The sequence below is a fragment of the Myxine glutinosa genome, chromosome 3 (genome assembly GCF_964187855.1).
Source record: "Myxine glutinosa chromosome 3, kmMyxGlut1.1, whole genome shotgun sequence".
Taxonomy (NCBI): Eukaryota; Metazoa; Chordata; class Myxini; order Myxiniformes; family Myxinidae; genus Myxine; species Myxine glutinosa.
In genome coordinates this window covers 142833102-142845516 of record NC_136263.1, presented here as the reverse complement: position 1 = coordinate 142845516, position 12415 = coordinate 142833102, and the positions used below count along the sequence as shown (strand labels likewise).

At 41.9% G+C, this 12415-nt stretch overlaps 1 long non-coding RNA gene across 1 annotated transcript; it reads right to left on the bottom strand.

Annotated features, from left to right (window-relative positions):
* Positions 1–1307: 1307 nt before the first annotated feature.
* LOC137423960 (uncharacterized) lies at positions 1308–2073 on the bottom strand. Its single transcript, XR_010983837.2, has 3 exons — positions 1949–2073; positions 1789–1852; positions 1308–1658 (listed from the first exon to the last, which is right to left on the bottom strand). It is a non-coding gene; the product is annotated as an uncharacterized LOC137423960 (long non-coding RNA).
* Positions 2074–12415: the final 10342 nt, after the last annotated feature.

The window sequence follows — 12415 nt, the reverse complement described above, 5'->3', positions numbered from 1 at the left end:
TGAGATTAGGGCTTGGGGTTGCCCTTCAAAAAAACTTCTAAACTCCAAGGATGATATTAAACCTGAGGAACGAGTCATTCTAGCTAATGAGTTACACAAACCTATGATCACAAAGTATAAACGACGGAAAGTTTATTCTAAAGCCGTTGATTACATCTGGGCTGCCGATTTAATTGAACTAAATAATGATAAAGGGCACAAGTATGCTTTAACTGTTATTGATTTGAGAAGTAGATTCGCTTGGGTTGTTCCCCTGAAAAACAAGAAGGGTAATACTCTGATGTTAGCCTTCCAACAGATATTTAATAAAAGTAAAAGGAAACCAAAGAAGCTGTGGACCGACGAGGGGACGGAGTTCTACAACAGCATATTCATGAAATTTCTTAAAGAGCACGGCATTACATTATACAGTATATTTAATGAAGGAAAAGCAGTTGTCATTGAACGTTTTAATCGCACTTTGAAAGAGAGGTTATAGAAAAAAAATTCACACAAGTCGGTTCTCAACAATGGGTAACTATAATTCAGGATATTGTTGACAATTACAACAATGCTGTACATTCATCTACTAAAGAAAAACCAGCACAAACAGTTACAAAATTAAAATATGAAAAGGAGATTAATTTGAGAAAACCAAAGTTCAAAGTTGGTAATATTGTAAGAATATACAGATGGAAATGCCATTTTGAGAAGGGTTATACAAAGAGATGGACGACGAATGAACTTTTTAACATCGTTGAGGTAGTGGATACAGTACCTTGGACTTATAAATTATATGATTTACATGGTGAAGAAATTTTGGGGGTATTTTATTCACAGGATTTACAAAAAACAAAACTCAACATATGTTCTTGAGACAATAACCCACACATCATACACCACATCTATACACCACACCCTCATCATCCATACACCACATTCATACTTCCTCATACAAGGGTTAAGTTTTTTTTATTAGTAAATTAGTAATGAATCCACCATTATTTAATTTAAAAAATTCCCTCCACACCACACCCACACACAAGCCACACCCACACACACAAGCCATACCCCACACACACACCACACCCACACACACCACACCCACACACACCACACCCACACACACACACCACACCCACACACATGACGTTGATGATGTAATCCCCCCATCATTCCACTTTTTTGTGCACCCCCACCCTTGACCCAACCACCCCCCCCCCTCATCCCACCCCCAACCCCTCCCCACACACACACACGGGGAGGGAAGGGGGCAGGACGAGGGAGGGTGGTTGGGTCGTTGGTGAGGGCACACTTCCCCTTTTTTTTCTTCCTCCTTAATTCTTTTTTTTGTTGTTTATAATCAAATAATTTAAAACATAGCAAACATAATGAATACTTAAAACATGCATTGTATTATTATACATTAACAAATCTGCAACATATTTCATGATAAAATATTTGTTTGAAAAATAAAAATCCTTGAAAGGGGGAGAGAGTATGTGAGAGGGTGAGGAGTCTTGAAACGGCAGTGTGTGAGAGGGTGAGGAGTCTTGAAACGGCAGCGTGTGAGAGGGTGAGGAGTCTTGAAACGGCAGCGTGTGAGAGGGTGAGGAGTCTTGAAACGGCAGCGTGTGAGAGGGTGAGGAGAGGTCTTGAAACAGCAGTGTGTCTCCTTCCTATGAACACACACACACACACACACACACACACACACGATTATATAGTATTAGTAATAAATAAATAAAAATCTCAATTCACATGTACTTAGTGCCATTCACATGTGCAGGGAGTTGAATAATTAATTACCTGGGATGGTCTTTGACTGCTGTCCTGAACAAGAGACACATTTGCATGCACTTCATCAGTAATACTGTGGGGGGTGACAAACACTCGTTTCAACACCTCATCTCTGCATTTGTTTTATTCGTGGGTAATACCATAAGATAGTCTCATTATCATTCATTACCTTTCAAGTAAGTCTTGTAAGAATGTGGAATCATTGGATAAATTCGTTGGGGGTGATGGCTTCCACTTTGGAGGTAAAATGCAGGAATTTAAGTCATCATGAAAACTTTGACGCACAAAATGTAATTCTTCCAACACTTCATTTAAGGCAAGCCACTCTTCGTGAAGATCGTCGACACAATAGTCAGGTTCATTATGTTCAGATTTATAATTTCGTTCTTTTTTTGTGGAGATTAGCAAACCTATACATTTTTGGAAAGCTTATAGCACCAGGAATCCGAAAAACCATGTTTCCATTTGCGCAAATTTTTCTTTGGCGGCCATATTGGATTTTCAAAATGGCCACCATCGGAAACCTATTTTTCGCGATATCTCAACATCCGAACCACCTAGAGTGCTGATTCCAACACCTATACCCACATTTTTGGGGATGAGGAATCACATGAAGCCATCTAAAATAATCTACACCTACCCTGGGATACCAGGTGGCAGCCTACAGCGGATTTTCAAGATGGCCACTTCCAGGAAACATGTTTTTTTCTGAATATGTATACCACATTGAGTGATGTTTCGCCTCAGTACAGTCATAGTCATAAATGGGATCATTTCAACATGTTCAGTTCATGTACATGGAAAGTCATTATATCAGACCTAATAGTTCATTTAAAATAAACCTCATGAAGCTCACAATTACTTACCTGTTGTCGTTTTATATATTTGCAGCTCTTGAGAGAAGATGAGTGAAGTTACGACTCAGCCCACACAGTGGCAGCACTGCATAATTTGTCAAACCGCTTCAGCAAAATATGGAACGCTTGTCCAGCAGCCCAAACCGGACTCGTTTGAACACTTGCTACAAACCCTTAATGATAGAGCAGCCTACCATGATGGAAAATATGTTAAAATTCACAGTCGCTTAAAGGATGAAACAAGTGAAAGTCTGCAATTCAATAATGCAGTTTGGCATCGTATCTGTTATTCAAATGCAGCCAACAAAGAGAAGGTACAACGTGCCAAAGACCGCCATCAATATCACATTTCAGCCGGCTCCTACACAGAGAAAAAACGTGGACAAAAGCGAAAAAGCACAGAACTGGACGAACCATCAACTTCCACCACCAGTCCGTTTACACGTTCTGCAACAGCTCCATTCATTAAGGAACATTGCTTTTTCTGCCAGGAAGATAACGAGCAAAAATTGTACACATTGAGAACAGAAAACGGTGGGAAAGCATTACACGATGCTGTGGAGCTGTCTGGAAATCTCACCCTGCAAACTAGGTTAAACACATCCATCTCACCCACTGATGCACATGCAATCGATGTTCAATACCACAAGTCATGTTGGACAACAAATGTATTCCATGTGTTACGTACCAAGGATAACAAGGGAACAACAGAGAGAGGTCATCCGTTTCAAACATCATGTTTGATTGAGTTGATTAGCCTTGTCGACTGTCAAACTCAGAATAAACAATACTTATCCATGGCACATATTGAAACAACATACATCAACTTGCTTGGTGGCACAGATGCATTGGCGCACCACTTCCCTGCATATAGTAGACACTGGCTCAAGGAGAGAATTCTTCTAGAACTACCACACGTAACGTCTGTTAGGCAAAAGGACAGGAGAAAACCTTCTGTTCTTTACTCCCCAGATGCATGCGAATCCGATATGGTTCAGTCTGCCATGATAGAAAGTGAAGTAGACGATCTGAATATTATCTATAAAGCAGCAAAGGCATTGCGCAGAATTATCAAGAACTTCCACCAACAGGAAAACTCATCCGATGCTATACAGGTCACTAGCAGCACAGATGATGTTCCAGCAGCACTCCACGCAATGATCAGATGGGTTATGGTGGGGCCAACAGAAACACTAGAAACTGAAAAACGAACCACTCACGTTAACAGAGAAGTACTCACTGTTAGTCAGATGCTATTGGGTGGATTCAAATCTGACAAGCAAGTGAACTATAGGCCCAAAACTGATTCTGCGACCTTCCGATCAACCAAATCACAAGAAACTCCACAGTCTCTAGGATTAGCCTTGGCAGTTCACCATGACACAAGAAACAAGAAACTCCTGGAAAGTCTCTGCTCTCAAGGTTACTGTGTCTCGTACAGTCGTGTTATGCACCTCGAAACAGCCCTAGCAAATGCCATTGTGGAAAACACCCTGAAGTTCCAAGGACTTTATGTTCCTCCATTTTTGAAGAAGGGAACTTTTGTGTTTTTTGCAGCTGATAACACAGACTTTGCTGAAGACAGCGTGGATGGCAAAGGGACAACCCATGGAACAATCATTGCTGTTTATCAAAAACGTGACACTCAAGGAGAAACATTGGCGCCACAACTGAGCATAGCTGACACTACCAGTTTGTCAGTGACCCTGTACCAGGTTCCTATGCTTCATTGTGACAAGCCGGTGCCGAAAACCATAAAGAGAACAGACACATTCCACATCAGCAAGGATGGTATATCACCAGCGTATCACCTTACACATCTAGGATGGTTGGTTGCTTCTATGATCACCAGAATGCAGAAATCAAACAGCACATATATACCTGGTTGGGCAGGATACCACTCATTGCTGTCGGGTAGTCACAGTTTGACACAAGTCGGAGTCTTACCCCTTCTACCTGAAGTAGCACATGAGTGGTCGACTCTTCTGACCGTCATCTCTCAGACAACTCAGCTAAAGAACTTAGTTGTTGGTACAAGCCACCCTACAGTCATTTCCTGGGATATGGCCCTCTATGAAAAGGTGATAAGGCTGCTGGATGCAAGGCCAGACCTGAAAGGTACCGTTGTACCTCGGCTTGGTGAGCTGCATGTGGTCATGGCTGCTTTGAGAGCCCTGGGTACTTCCATTGAGAACTGAGGTATTGATGACGCGTGGATAGAGGCCGACCTCTATGGACCTTCAACAATAAGGCAGATCCTGAGATGTTCGCATTACAAACGCACTCTCCGTGCTCATATTTATTCATATATAGCACTTTATGAAATGGCACTGGACCTGTTCTTCAAAGATTATCCACAGTTGAAAGCCGTTTGCTCAGATATGTCAGAAGAAATAGACGAGGCATGTTCAGAAAAGGATGTTGTTGTCAGATGTCAGAAAAGGACAAAATGTTGATGAATGTTGACAAAGATAAAATTTCATCTATGGGAAATATTCTATGTTCAAATAAAAGTAATTATTACATGTATAATTATGGATTGTATAGCCTCATCTCTATATACTTACCTCTTGAATACATAAATCACCTGTTTAGGATATATGAGGGATGTGGTTTCATAATTATGATCCGTGTGCCACAATGTAGCGAAACATCACTCAATGTGGTATACATATTCAGAAAAAAACATGTTTCCTGAAAGTGGCCATCTTGAAAATCCGCTGTAGGCTGCCACCTGGTATCCCAGGGTAGGTGTAGATTATTTTAGATGGCTTCATGTGATTCCTCATCCCCAAAAATGTGGGTATAGGTGTTGGAATCAGCACTCTAGGTGGTTCGGATGTTGAGATATCGCGAAAAATAGGTTTCCGATGGTGGCCATTTTGAAAATCCAATATGGCCGCCAAAGAAAAATTTGCGCAAATGGAAACATGGTTTTTCGGATTCCTGGTGCTATCAGCTTTCCAAAAATGTATAGTTTTGCTAATCTCCACAAAAAAAGAACGAAATTACATAACAAACCTGACTACAACGATCTGTTTCACTTATGAGGAAAGGAGAAATGCTGGAAAAAAAAAAAAAAAAAAAAATTTGTTAAATCATTAATTATATACAAGACTTTCAATAAAAAGTATAACATTATCTGAACTCACCTATATTGAGTAGAGGCGATGAGGTATTCGTCTGAGAATATATTCTCCATCAGAAGCAAAGATAAAATGTTCACCTGGGGGCTACACCAATTGTAGGAACGGCTGAAAATCCTTGACTTTTACGGGCGGGGTTTGAGGAAGTTGTGGGTTACTTCTTTGAAAACACTATGTTACTACTCAGCAGCTGGCATATTTAGAGGAAGTGCCTCGTTTCAGAGAAATATTGTGTAACTGCTTTTAACTCCAATTTTGTTTTAAGGAAGTCCTCAACAATACAATGATTATTTTTTACATTTTATATTAAAAATGACAAGAAAACAACTTCAAAATAATGTAAAATTATTTTTGTATTCTGGGCTATTTGCAAGAAAAAGGAGTAAAATTTTTAATCCCCTATGAATTAGAACACAAACAGGGAAATTTTACAATAAAAAACTGCCCATATTCTGACATCACAAAACCAACAAACAGAGACTTGTTAAAAATACTAAATAAAAATGAGCTTCTCAAAGTTATGAAATATAAAGCCCTTTTAGAAACTATCAACAAAACCTATTGGTTCCCTATCTTTAGAAAAATAATTATAGCTACAAGATTAGCTCAAAATCCAGATGATTATATGTATGATATACTCTGGGGGGATGCTCTAAGAGTAAAAAGATATGAGGAAGAGAGGGAGAAGGAGGAAAAGGAGAAAAAGGATAAAGAGGAGAGGGATATGGAGGAGAAGGAGGAAAAGGAGAAGGAGGAATGGAAGATGATGAAGGAAGAATTGGAGAAAATGAAGGAAGAATAATTGGAGAAGATGAAGGAGGAATGGGTGAAGAGGGAAGAGGAGAAAGCGAGGGTAAAAAGAGAGACGTTAGTGCTGACCAAGGAGGACATAGCGGTGGTACTGCGGGAAAGAATGTGGGCGAGGGCAGATGAAGCGTTTTTAAGGTCAACAGGAGAAGAAACAGGAAGAATAGGAGGAACAAGGGTATTAGGTGAAGAGGTAGCAGTAAGGACAGCAAGGGAAGCAAAGGAAGAGGAAGTAGAGACAACAATCGATGAGTTGATAAGGGCAGCAAGGGAAGAGGAGGCAGGGTTAACAAGGGATGAGGAGGAAACAAGCATGCCAAGGGGAACAGAAATAGAGGGGGTGGATGGGGGGGGGGGGGCGGGGTGGCAGAATATACAATAAAGGCAGTAAAGGAAGAGGTAGTAGGAGCAGCAGGGGTAACTAAGGAAGAGGTAGTAGGAGTAGTAGGGGTAACAAAGAAAGAGGAGGAGAGGATAGCAAGGGCAGCAAGGGCAGCAATGTTAGCAAAGGAAGAGGAGGAGAGGACAGCAAGGGCAGCAAGGGTAGCAAAGGAAGAGGTGACGGCAAGTGAAAGGGGGGGTAATAGTAATAGAAGAGGGAACAGGGGGTAGGGGTGTGCCACCAGAGCACACAACATATACATTTGGGGCAAGGGTAACATGGTCAACAAAGGAAGAGGAGGAAGTAGAGGCAACAATAGAAGAGGTGATAAGGGCGGCAAGAATTGAGGAGTGAATACATAGAATTGATAAAAATAATTTGAAATTAAATAATTTCAAATTAAATAACTATTTATGTTTTTGAAATATACATGAGGTTAATACTATGACAGGTAATACCATTCCATCTTCCCACCACCAAATCTGTTTGTATTCCCCGATTTTGTATCGTTACCCAGTTGTCTTGACTCTTTGTCATACAAACCATCGCTGTGCTATCATATTTTTAAAAACTTCCTAACTCATGTATTAGCTGATTACTAATTGTGTTTCCACATACCGCATTATGCTCACCAAGGGGGTAATTGTCTTCTTTACGGGATCAAATAAAATCTTGTAGTTCTTCCAAGTTTATTGAAAAGAACCAATTATACCCTAAATCAGGCATATCATACCCCCATTTATCAATTACCATATTAACAATATCCCCCTCTTTATAATATTTCATTGTAAGTGACACGTTAAATTTAATATGAAAAGGGGTATAATCTGGAGAACCGGGCGTTGTGACTGTAAATTCTACTTGTTTGTCAAAACATGCTTTTTTCTCTAGGGATATATATCGTGTTAATTCACTTAATCTCACCAAGTCATTGTCCTCTGAGGGGCTCAGATAATTGGTTAATTTATAACTGTTTTTCATATTAATATTTTTACCTATATTATATTTATATTACCTATATTATATTGCCTATATTAACCTATATTATTACAAATATCCCTATATGATATTTCTGGCATTTTATATTACCGATATTAACCTATATTATTACCTATATACCTATATTATATTTCTGGCGTTTTATATTACCTATATTAACCTATATTATTACCTATATACCTATATTATATTTCTGGCATTCAACCTGTGCCTTTGGAAATAATTTGATAAATCAACAGTCAACTCTTGAGATCCCTTAAAGATAGAACCGTCTTTTCCAACGTAGGTCATTTAAAAAAAGAGTAAAACTAATATCAGAAAACTTTTTATTATTGTTGAGGTGAAATAATACATATAAACATAATTGCCCACAACATTTAGAATTTACTTCTTGGACCTGAAATGTTTGATAAACACCATGATGTAGGAATTTAATTACTTCAAGAGGCGGTGGAATTCCATAGCTATCAAAATAATATTTACCCCCACCATTATGAATGCAAGTCCAATGAGATCCATTCCCATTATTATCTTCTAAATTCATTATAATATTCTTTGTATTTTTAGGCAACTTTGATAAATTCATCCCTCATACAAATACTTACGTTATTGAGGTTTAAGGTGCAGTCACACTATGACGTTTTAGAGAAACTTATATCTAGCGTATGAAAAATCATGAAATAATGTCAACACGTCGGCATAGGCCCAAAAAAGCATCGAAAATTATACAGCATGAATAAATTGGGCGTATGCATAACGTATTGAACGTATACATAGCGTATGTCTAACCTATTAGTAACCTATCACTAACTTATATATAACTTATGACAGCGTATCACAGCGTATCACAGCGTATGGCCAGAGTATGTCCAGCATTCTCGACTTATGCCCAACGTATGAGTAACTTATGAGAAACCTATGCGCAGCGCGCTCGGCGTGTTGCCGACGATCATGTGACGTTCTGCATAAATATGGCGCCGATCTCTACGTACCACGAGCTATCAACATCAACATGGCACCCAATAAAACGAAGAAGACAGCAACCGAGACGTCTGCCAGGGGCTGAGGTAGAGGCAAGAAGAACACATCTACACCATCATCCTCACCATCATCGTCCAAAGCCGCCGATCCACCTGCTCATGATCTCCCTGCTGTGGCCCAAGCCGGCTGCTCGCAGTCACCACGCTCTCCATCTCCTCATTCCGGTGATGGTTCCCGTGCCTCCCGTGCCTCTTCTGTTGACTCGGATGCTGCATCAGTTGCCTCCACCTCCTCCCGCCAGTCTGATGACAAGACCAAGAAGAAGAGAGATCTCGCGAGATCACGGCGAGGTCACGTCTTTTCGAAGCTGCTCCATGCGCTCACGCTTTCGAAGCTAAGTGATATTTCTCAATTGTGTTTTTGTCGAGACTGTATCTATCTTTCGGTGTATGTACCTACAGCGTATCTTTTGGAAAATTTTCGGTGCTAATTTTTCGTTCATGTATACACAATCGTCGGTTAATGGTATCGAGTATTCTGCGGCCTAGTACTCGTAGGCTTAGACTACCGTACCGTCTCAGACCTTGTGGTTTGTTTTTCTCTCAGCGATTCGTCGAATGCGCTGAAATTATTTTCGTTCTCTGTTTCGTACCAGTCGTTCACCCCGTACCTCCTTGTTTAATATCTGTACTCACAAAAAAAAAAAAAAAAAAAAAAAAAAATATTCCCTTCCCAGGTCTTATTCGTTTATTTGTTGTTCTTTTTGTTCGTTCGTTCTTCGTTCGCGATCACGCGGTTAGAAATGTATAATCTCTCCCCTGAACAACTATTTTCTCTCATATATTATAACACCCTTTTCTTCTTTTCCTACAAAAGGATGCTTTCGTCTTGCTCACCAAATCTATTCATTCCAAAAAATATATATAATACCATCTCTTACAGTTCCTCCTTTCTACATTCCATAAACTATCCAGAACTCCATCCCTCCTCCAGTGTCCTCAAACGTATTTTTGACTCGAAGGTCTCAAACTCATTTTGCAAAAAATGTTCGTTTCCCATGAATCGTACACTTTTCAAAATCCAATCTCACCCCTCCCCTCCAAATCCTCCCCATCATCCATCCCTTTCAAATCTCCCCCCTTGCCCCTTCCCTCCCCTCCCTCCTAAACTCCCTCCACACCCCTCCCCTCCGAGACTCTCCCTCGCTCCTCCCCTCCTAGACTCCCCTCTCACCCCTCCTCCTCAAAGCATCCTCCCTGCTTCTTCCTCCTTCCAACTTTCACCTTCATCTCCCCAAACCTCCTGCCTTGCTCTTCCCCCTCCTCAAATAACACCTCACTGTGCCTCACCCAATCTCCATCAAACCTTTTGTCTGCCCCATTCTTCCCTTTCTCCAAGCTATTCTGAAATCTCTGACACACCTTCAACAGCTCTCCCTACCTCTTCCTCCTCTTCCACATCTTACCCTACCCCTCCCCCCCCTGTTCTGGACCCGATGCTCCCCCTTCCTCTTCATTAACGGTATGGACCTCCAACATCCGGGGCCTTCGCTCAAACTTGACTGACCTCTCCATACAGGTTGCTTCTGACAAACCAGATGTGATCTGCTTAACAGAAACTTTCCTCCTTCATGATGTCTCTGATGCCTTGGTATCTCTCCCAGGTTACTCCCTCCTCCGGTATGATAGACCTGAGCCTCGTCCTGGAGGTGGGGTTGCTATCTTTATAAAAAACTCTCTTCCTCACTCGCCCTCCACTGCCCTCTCTCCACCTCACCCCCAGGAATACCTTTGGCTACGGCTTCCCCTTCGCTCCCACCTTTTGTTCATATGTGTGTTGTACCGTCCACCAATCAGCGATGACTCCATCTACATCTCACTGTCTGATAATATGGACCAACTTCTATCTACCCATCCCAACTCTCTCTTCCTCATATGTGGTGATTTCAATTGTCACCATGCCAGTTGGCTGGGTGTGGGTACCTCTCTCACCAGCCATGGCTCTTCAGCAAAGGACTTCTGCGACTCACTGGGACTGACACAATCTGTCAATTTCCCGACCCGGATCTCAGTCAACGGAGCATCTTCTCTTCTGGATTTGGTTATGACAAACTTCCCTGAAAATGTCTGCTGCTCTTCTTCTGCTCCAATCGGCTCATCTGATCATGTGCTTGTCAAAGTGGACATCTCTCTGACCATTCTCAGAGAGCCTCCTCAGCGTCGACGAGTCTGGCATTTCACTCAGGCCAACTGGCACGGTCTTCAAGCAGCCATCAATCATCTGGACTGGTCTCCCATCTCTACCGCCTCTGACATCAACTCATCCTGGGAATTCTTTCAAAGTAAATTGCTCTCTCTCATGCACAGATTTATACCATCTCGTCTTCAGTTGTCATACCCTTCCTCCCATCCATGGTACACGGAATCTTGTGGTGAGGCTGTTGCCCTGAAACAACTTGCTTTCGTCTCCTGGAAAGCAAATCCAACGGAAGGAAATCTCATTTCCTTTCACAAAGCCCGAAACAAGTGTGTGTCCACCCTCAGGAGAGCCAGGAAACAATATCTCACCATTCTCAAGACCGAACTCTCTTATCTGTCTCCCTCTTCCAAATCCTGGTGGCGTCTGGTCAAATCCGTTTCTGGTGTTTGTTCCCCCTCCATCCCCTCCCTCACCTCAAACGGCTTAACGGCTGACTCTGCACGTGAAAAAGCTGAATGCCTCAACTCTGTGTTTGCCTCTAAATCTTGTGTCCCAAACCCATCCCTCTCTGTACCCACCGTACCCAGTCGTACCCAGCTGCTCCTGGACTCTGTGTCCTTTCCTCCTGACAAGGTGGAAAAGTTTCTGTCAACCCTCGACTCTGATTCTGCAACTGGTCCTGACGGCATCAGCCCACGGGTCCTAAAATCATGTTCTTCTGCTCTTTCACTCCCTCTTTCTGTTCTCTTCACCCTCTCTTTTGCTCAAGGTCATCTGCCATCTGCTTGGAAATCAGCCAACATCACCGCTTTGCACAAAAAAGGTGCAAAAACAGATCCCAGCAACTACAGACCAATCAGCCTTCTCCCAATTATCAGCAAAGTCATGGAATCCATCATTGCTTCAGATATTAAATCTTTCCTCTTCTCCAATGGCTTGATCTCTGATCATCAATTTGGTTTCAGACCTGGTCACTCTACTCTGGACATGCTGCTTCTGCTTTCTCAACAATGGATGGAGGTCCTCAACACCAAACAGGAAATTAGAGCTGTCTCCCTTGACATTTCACGTGCCTTCGATACGGTCTGGCACCCTGCTCTGCTCTCCAAACTCTCCTCCTTTGGTATCCATGGAAATCTCCACGCATGGCTGGCGGACTTCCTCTCTGGTCGTAGTCAACGTGTGGCCCTGAATGGGTTTCTCTCATCTCCTCTTCCTGTTCAGGCTGGAGTTCCCCAAGGTAGTGTTCTGGGCCCTGTGCTTTT